The 8,938-nt window shown below is 25.1% G+C and overlaps 1 long non-coding RNA gene across 1 annotated transcript; it reads left to right on the top strand.

Moving 5' to 3' along the window:
• Window positions 1-8,038: 8,038 nt before the first annotated feature.
• On the top strand, window positions 8,039-8,308 carry LOC145843746 (uncharacterized). Its single transcript, XR_014370258.1, has 2 exons — window positions 8,039-8,154; window positions 8,213-8,308. It is a non-coding gene; the product is annotated as an uncharacterized LOC145843746 (long non-coding RNA).
• Window positions 8,309-8,938: the final 630 nt, after the last annotated feature.

Raw genomic sequence — 8,938 nt, 5'->3', positions numbered from 1 at the left:
TTATGCGACCTATGTTTATTAAGATTTTTGTTGAGTTTTATAGCTAAAAAATATCATTAAAGTTTTATCAAAATTTATTACTTGATTTAAACAACAAGTACTAAAACATCTAAGTATCTAAACACATAAAAGAACTTAAAAAGCTAACTGCATTAGAAACACTTCACTAAAACATATCACAAAGCTTTTAAATGCTCTCCATCTTAATAAGTACTTTTTGACCTTTTAATTCAAAGCGCATACATCAATACAACTCATATTTCTCCGTAATAGCTCACTATCTGTTCAAATGTCTTATTTTTGTAATCTTAATTGTACTTTTATTATAAAATTATATCTGCTGAGGTTAATTAGTTTGACTTTTAAAGCTTAAGACTGTGTATCAATTTTCAGAACAATTAAACTGTTCTGTGCATTGTATTTGAAACACTTACTCGGTTGGTTATTTAAAATAGAAACTTGTTTAGCATAAAATTTAACTAAAGTCTATAAACGTTGCAATTTTGATTTTTTTTATTCTTTTCAAAACTATAAACGGTATAAAATTTTACGTTTAAAACATTTTATTAAAGAAAAAAGCAGAACAACTATGTAATAAACTAAAATAATAGTAAAATACCAACAGTTAGTAGTTCATTATTGATTCAAACCGTAATAGAAAAGTAAGTAAAAACAGAGTGTAATTATGTAGATTATACATATATACATAATGTAATAACTTAACTTATTATAATTAAGAACAGGTGTCGGCAAACACCTGCCGAACTCTTATTGAGAATATCGTTAATCAAAATACAGCATTTTATTTAGAGCATCATAGTTTTAAACAGACGCAATCTAAACGATAATTTAGAAAATTTTTCAGTCTGAAATCACAAACTTTATCTGATTCTTTTTTTATGTATAAAATTTAAAAGTTATGTTTGTAAAGTATTACAACATCTTTCGATTTTAAATACAGAATAAATTGTTAATTGCAAATAAAGCGAAAACTTGATAAAAAGCTTTTTAAGTAACTTCAACTGAATTTAGCTATATTGATGGATATGTCTTGTACAACTTTATAAAACCATTTAGAAATATTAAAACCTTAAATGATCTCACACTTAACTTTATTTTATACCTTGTTAACTGTGGACAAAAGTTCGTAGACCTAAGTTTAAAATAAAACGAAAATAAAGTAATACTTATAAATAAAGTTCTAAAAATATTGAGTTAGTCAAAGTTAAAAAAGTATTTTAATAAGACTAAAAGTTAATTAAATTTCTAGAGTATCCTTTTTTCCTAAAGTGTTGGGACTTTTTAATGATATTTTTAATAAATAATATTAAAAGTATATTACTAATGTAGGTAGTAAGCATTATCTTATTATTATAAGTTTTTTTTTGTGCTAAAAACCTTTGAAATAGAGCAGAAGTATCAACTAAAATACTTACTTATATTTAAGTTTACTTGCTATCAAAATACTAAAACCGTAAAAAGTAGTCAAGGCTTTATTTTTAAACAGTTCAACAGAGTTTAAAATAATATAAGTAATTTAAGGTGTAGAGTACGTTTAAATGCAAACATAAATTAACTTTATATAAAGTATAATAATAATTTTTAATAGCATGTTTTAACAAAAATTATATATATAAACTATCTTTAAAAAAAATTAATGATCAAATCTGTTAGATAAATTTATTTAGTTCAATCTGAATAGAAAATAAGTGATAAGGTAACTTATTCTTATTAAATTTTGCAAGAAATTATGTATTGTTTTATTTTAAAATAGTCGTTTTAACTACAAATACCAACAAAAGACTTTTTCTATCTAATTCCACTGATGGTTCTTTTAGTTATTCCGACCAGCTTTTTATAATAAATGTCGATCGATGTTATAACAAACAAAGATGTCCCTTAGCCATGACAAGATTCAAACCACTAAAACTTTATTTTTATAAATAGCTTTGCTTGTTTGAATACTTAAAGTTTGACGCTTTATTACAGTACCTGTGATATCTGTGTAGTTTTATATATATAATTATATTCAATTAGACCAGGAGTCAGAAAACTACGGTCTGCGAGGTAATTTTAGCTGAAACATGTTTTATTTCTCATTTTATTTGTTTTTTAAACTCACAATTAGGATCTAAATTTAAAGTTAAGTAATTACTAGTGCTTAACTGTTGTTTATTTTACCATATTTTTGGTTTTATAAATAGCTTTTTTATACTGATTACTACAGCTAACTTGTATAAATACGGCTCGCATACAACTATAACTACAAGGTGCGGCCCTTCAGCAGCATTAAGAAACAGATTGGTCCTGCTTTAGACCTATACTATGCTATATAAGTGTTTTTACAGCTTTCTAAAAGAAACCCACTTTTTTGCACATTTGCACTGCACAGCAGAGTAATTTGCTGAAAAATATTTACCTCATATATATATATATATATATATATATATATATAAGACTCACCATTTTTACTGTAGTTCATTTTTTATAACAAATTAACTTTAGTTTAAGTTTTATTTTTACTTTCATTAGCATGTAACATAGTAAGTTTTTTATAGTTATCTAAAGTAGCAGCTTTCGAAGTAGACCGAATAAATTACACAAAACCTTTTTTTTTACCTTTGTGCTTTCTGTGAATAAAAGTGTATAATACTTAAATAGTTATAAAAAATTACTGCACAGGCACAATGATTACGAAAACAACCTTGAGAAAGAATTCCTTATTACCCTATTGATGTTTAAGAAAAAATATATATTTATATATTCCGGTACCGTATATTCTTAAAACGCGTTATGCTTAACAAATCTAGCAATCCAATTAGTTTTAGAAATTAATTTGCTACAATAAACGTTTAAAACAATTCAAATAGAACATCATCTAATTTCAAAAACCTAAGGATGAAATTTACACAACATTAAAGTTGGTTATTATCTATCTGAGAAAAGACAAGTTTTTTTTTAACTTTTAAAGTAAAAACTGAATTTAACTGGATTTTTTAACTATGATTAGTACTAATTACTACAATAGTACACTTGATTTGATTCTAATGGCTAGAAAATTGCAAGATAGATAACCATTCTGTCCTGGACAAGACGTTAAAAGGTACCCAAGTGTGCAACTCAACAACCGAAAAGCTCTTCGTGCACTAGGTTTTAGGGCAAAACTTGTTTAATGTAGTTTTTTTCGTTCAATAAAAATGATGGTAAAAAACTTTAAGGTTAGTAACATATTGAATTTATTTAAAATTATGGGGTCAATAAATTTCATTCAATCAAAATAAAAAAACCCGTTTAGTAATCAAAAAAATGTTTTAGACGAAATTAAGGTTTATTACAAACGATCAAAAATTATATAACTTAAAATGTAACTTTTTATTGTAAGAAAAAGATGTTTTGTTCAAGTTTAATTTACACTCTTTAGTTTTTAACCTTAGCTAAAGATTTTCGTGTAATCTTATTGTTAATAAATGTCTCTTTATATATTTAGCTGTCTTGAACAAGACGTAAAAAGATATTCAAATAGATCCGAAACGTTTTTGGGACCAATTGTTTTGAGAGCTTGATGTTTTGTCGTGTAATTTTTTTTTGGAAATGAGACTGTAGTTTTTTGCGCTTAAAACAGATTGATTGGAGGAAACTATTATGATTTAAAATGGTTAGATAATGATTAACTGAGATAGTTTTTAAACGGGTTAAAATAATTTTTAGTGAGAACTTTACTAGTTCGGTTGGTTTTTAAATGAAAATTAATCTAAGCAAAACCGCTTTGGATTAGAAATGGTCAAAGTAAAAAATAACCAGATTATATTTTTTTGGGTGGGATATGATTTTAACGGGAAATGATCAGGTCGGATTTAGTTCAGATGGTAATCATACTGGCTGTAATTGAGCGCGCTAAATGCACTTTTGTGGGTGATAAATTGGTTGGGAATTGACTCGGGTTGAAGCTGATAACGTACCAGTTAGACCATTAAGTCTTGTTGCATGGATAGTCACCATAATTAACAGCTGTCATGATATCTTTTTTTGCGTTTGTGTTTGTATAATTATAGTATTAGTTTTATTTTGTTTTTTCCTACTACTTTCGGCGTCTTTTAAGAAACATCATAGTAGCCGATATACATCAAACCAAACAATCGCCAGAACAGGCACCAGCTAATTCAAACAAAAAAGCTAGAAGCCAAATTGTTAAAAAAAAGGATGAATTAAAGCAACTGGTAGTAGAGAAGTTAAGTAAAAGATTGCAGATTTGACGTTGCAGCATTTAGTGTAGTATTCGCCAAGTATTCGCCAAGTATTCGCCAAGTATTCAAAGTTTTTTTAAAAAGATAATTTATCATATAAAAGTTAAGTATATACCAAAAAAAAAAGTACCTTCTTTTTCTGGATGGTCTGAAGTTTTAGAAAACAGTTTATATTTTTAAGTATATAAGTTTTAAATTACCTTAAATTACGTCACAATAGTAGTATTTTTTTTCTCTATTTGATATCCTAAAAAAAACTTTGTTTCGGAGAATTCTCCTATAAAGAGTCAAAGTTAGTCTTTAAAAGAGGTATTGGCGTCTTTCTTAAGGTCTGTAGTTTTGCAATTCAGTCTTTGATTTTTAATTTTTGACGTATTTTTTTTCAAAAATGACGTCACAAAGAAAAAAAAAAACAATTGCTATAATCAAAAAGTTTCGGAGAATTCTCATATAAAGAGACAAAAATGGTCTTAAAAAATTGAATGGGCGTCTTTCCTAAGGTATGTAGTTTTGCAATTCAGTCTTTGATTTTTAGTTTTTGACGTATTTTGTTCAAAAATGACGTAACAAAAAAAAAGTTATTTTTCGTCGTTAAAAAAATGGTTTCGGAGAGTTCCCCTATAAAAAGTCACAAATGGTCTTTAAAAATGGTATTGGCGTCTTCCCCAAGGTCTTTAGTGTTGCAATTCAGCCTTTGATTTTTATTTTTTGACGTGTTTTTTTTCAAAAAAGACGTCATAAAAAAAAGTCATTTTTCGCCCTAAAAAACTTGTTTCGGAGAATACTCTTATAAATAGGCAATATTGTTAATTTAGAATAGTATGGGGCATTTGCATCTATTCAAAAATTTTATTTTTGAAATTTTTTTTGACTTTTTTTTTTTTGAATTAATTCATGTAAAAGTAATCGTTTTTAAAACACTTCCTTAAAGTATTTCCTAATAATGAAGATAAAGTAATAAAAAAACTTAAAAAATTTTCTCAAGTTTTGTAGTTTTGCAAATCAGTTTCTGATTGTTTTAAAAACGTTTCAAAAATGACGTCACAAAAAAATAATTTTTTGTTTTAAAAAACTTGTTTCGAACATTTCTCCTAGAAATATTAAAATTAATTATTCAGAATAGAATAGGCTCCTTCTTCAAGATTTCTTTTTTTTGAAAAATGACTATTGTTTATCGATTCTATTACAATTAAGTCATAGAAGAATAATCTTTTTTTAATTTTATCTAAGTGTATTACCTCATAACGAATATTAAGTGATAAGAAAAGAATAAGAGTCTTAATCAAGTTTTGTAATTTTGCAAATCAGTTTTTGATTGTTTTAAAGACGTTTTAGATTTAAAAAATTTAAATTTATTTAAAAAAAAAAGTATTTCCGTTCCGTCCTCTTTTTGCTCAATAGTTTTTCAAACTAATCTTTAAGTTTTAAATTAGTTTGTTCAACCTAAATTGATTATAAATATAATTTTTTAGCTAATCTAATATAAAATGACTTATAAAGTTTTTTACATTGAATAATTTTTAATTGTTAAATAACAATTTCCAAAAAGATTGTTAAAGTTTTAATTCTTTATATAATTTTTAATAATATTAATTTACTTCATTCAATAAAATAAAATTTAATTACAAAAATTTTCAAATAAAAGTAGAAACGGCACATAAAAAAAACATAAAACTAGTTATAAAAACAAGTTAATAAAATATGTATTTGTCAAAGTTAAAATAGTTTTCAAAACACTAGTACAATAAGTAATAATATTTAAAATTAATTTTTAAAATAAAAGTATAGTTACAAGAGTAACTGACTAATTTAATCAATTCAGATTAAAGTTAACTAAAACAAGTTACTTGGTTTTTGTAAATAGCTATTAACTGATAATCGTTTGAAAAGATAATTATAGTTTGTAAACAAACTAGATAAATTGTGGTGTAATTTGTATTAAAACTTTCAGTAATCAAATTTTTGATTATCGTGTTTTTTTTATGCAACATTAAAATAAGAAGTATAGTTTTCCTTTTTTTGTTGTTCTTTAAAAACGATAAAAATAAAAACTATAATGTCAGAGGAATTTTTACTGACGATGCTATATTTATATGTTCATTTTTTTTTTTGAAAATTTATTGTTAAATAACTTGTCTAATTAATCAGCGATAAGTTATAAAAGCTTTTTTAAATTTTATATCACTATAACCTTCTTATACTATCAAAACTTTTACATTTCTGCTTTGAATACAAAAACATATTTTTTAAAGTCCATAGTTTTACGGTTCTTGGTTGCCACAGCAAAACAAACTCTAACTTAACTTTGTGTAAACATTTTTTGTAAACAATCTAAACTTTCTTTATTAAATTCAATTTATAAGTATTTTAAATTCTAAAAGTATATTTTTAGCAACATTATGCTTTTTATATAATAATAATACTTGTTACAAAGTTATAGATCCATTTAAGAACTAAATAAAATGCCAAAAAAAAATATTTCACCATTGAGCCAACTTTGTGATGAGGAGCTATTTATTAAGACAGCTATTGACTGTTCTCTACTATATCACATAGAAAATTGTAGTGTTAGAACAGCTGCAGAAGTGTTCTTAAAAACAATAATTAAAGGAAAAAGATCCAAAGAATTTATGAGAAGATTTATTGAAAAATTTTTACGTGTTTGGAAGAAGAATGGAAAAGATTTTGAAAAGAAAATCAAGCAAAGAGGGCAGAATGAAAACATCACAAAAGTAAGTTCTTAAAAAGTGAATTAAATATCAATAAATGCAGCTTCTAATATGTTATATTTTAACATTATTTATTATTTAAGAATATTTATGGTAAAAGATTGTCATTTATTATAAATTTGTTTACAGGTGTGTGATTCAAAAACATTTCCATCTGCTGAAATTTTAACTGAGCAAGTTTGTTAATTTTTTTAACCAATGTTTATAAAATTTTCAAAGTATTTTTAAACTTTTATCCTAAATTTCTACACTTTAAACATAAATTAATAGTATTCAACTAAATATATAAAAGAATGTTTAAATATTTAGTAATTGTGTATATATATAGTTTTTTGTATTTATCTTAAATAATTTTTTTCAATCTTTAAGACTTTGAAATTCCTCTTTTATACCTTTGTTTTGCTAACTTGATAAAACAGAGCTATTTGAAGACATTTTAAAAATTCAAAAACAGGTAAAATGTTATGACAAAGAATGTTCTTCTGGTGATACTTTGGATGAGCAAGTAAGTTTACATTTTGTAGTTTATTTTATTTTAAATTTCTAACAATTATAAATTTATAAACAGGTTGAATGTTATGACAAAGAATTTTCTTCTGGTGATACTTTGGATGAGCAAGTAAGTGTACATTTTGTAGTTTATTTAATTTTATATTTCTAATCATTATAAATTTATAAACAGGTGAAATATTATGACAAAGAATGTTTTTCTAGTGATACTTTGGATGAGCAAGTAAGTGTACGTTTTGTAGTTTATTTTATTTTATACTTATAATTGTTATAAATTATAAACAAAAATAGATTGATAGTCACAAAGAAGAAAAAAAAGCCATCAAAGCATTTCCAGTTTACAGAGTTTTTTAATTTTAAAGTTTAAATAACTCTTTTCAGAAAAATTTTAGAAGTTTGAACAAAGTTATCAATCATTTTTCATGGGACTTGTCAGTTGCAGAAATATCATCACTTTTTGATTGGAATCAGAAAACAGTACTATTAGAGTACACTAACCTGATAGTAAAAAACTACTTTTCAAAAATTAACCCATACTGTGTACTGAAGTTTGACAGCAAATGGTTTAAAAAATTTAATTCAAGGAAAAGAAACTCTGCTAATTTTGTTTCAAAAGCTCATTGCACACATTCTTTGTGTAATACAAAGCATTGTTTTGAAATCTATTTAGTGTAAGTTATTTTTATATAATTATTTTTGTAATTTTTCTTGTTAAAACTATAAATTTAGGTTTGAGAGTTTAGAAACTAATCCAGTTGGTGGAGTTTTAAAATATAGTCGTGAAGGAAACATCATACATAAAGAACATGAACAAAAGAAAAGACGTCTTGCATTTGGTCACAGAGATGAGGTACTAAAAAAAATTATTGTCAATAAAGAAAATCCAAGAAAAATTGTTGAAGAAAGTGTAAAAACAGAAACAGCTAAACATCAGTTTCAAGGTGGAAATGTTTCAGCTAGGTAAATCAGATTTTACAAAATACATAATACTTTTCTTCATACCTATTAATTTATTTTTTTTCTTATAACCTATATTTTTTTTAGAATTTACTCATCTCAAATTACCAAAATTTTGGCAAAACATCACAGCCAAACAAGATATAATTGGTTTGATGAACTGGAAACAATAAAAAAAGCATATAAGACTGAAGACAAAAAAAGCAGAGAAGTAAAAGGCTATATTCAGCAGCTTAATAAAGACAAGTTTGCTGTGTATATGTATACCGAGAAAGTTTGTGTGAAAGATCTAGTTACCACTCAACTAGGGCAGAAGTTTATCTAAAATCAGTAGCTTTTCAAGACGGAAAAGCAAAAGACATCCTTAAAAATCAAGATGACATTTTTCAGGCTAAGGATGCTGAAGATAACTCTGCTACTGATGAAAGTTTCAAAAATTCAGTGTATGGAAAAAAAATTTATTTGTAAGTGAATCTTTAAGTTTGTAAAAAAGTTATA

The sequence above is a fragment of the Thalia democratica genome, chromosome 9 (assembly GCF_965202585.1).
Source record: "Thalia democratica chromosome 9, ktThaDemo2.hap1.1, whole genome shotgun sequence".
Classification (NCBI taxonomy): domain Eukaryota; kingdom Metazoa; phylum Chordata; class Thaliacea; order Salpida; family Salpidae; genus Thalia; species Thalia democratica.
This window is presented reverse-complemented; position numbering and strand designations above follow the sequence as displayed.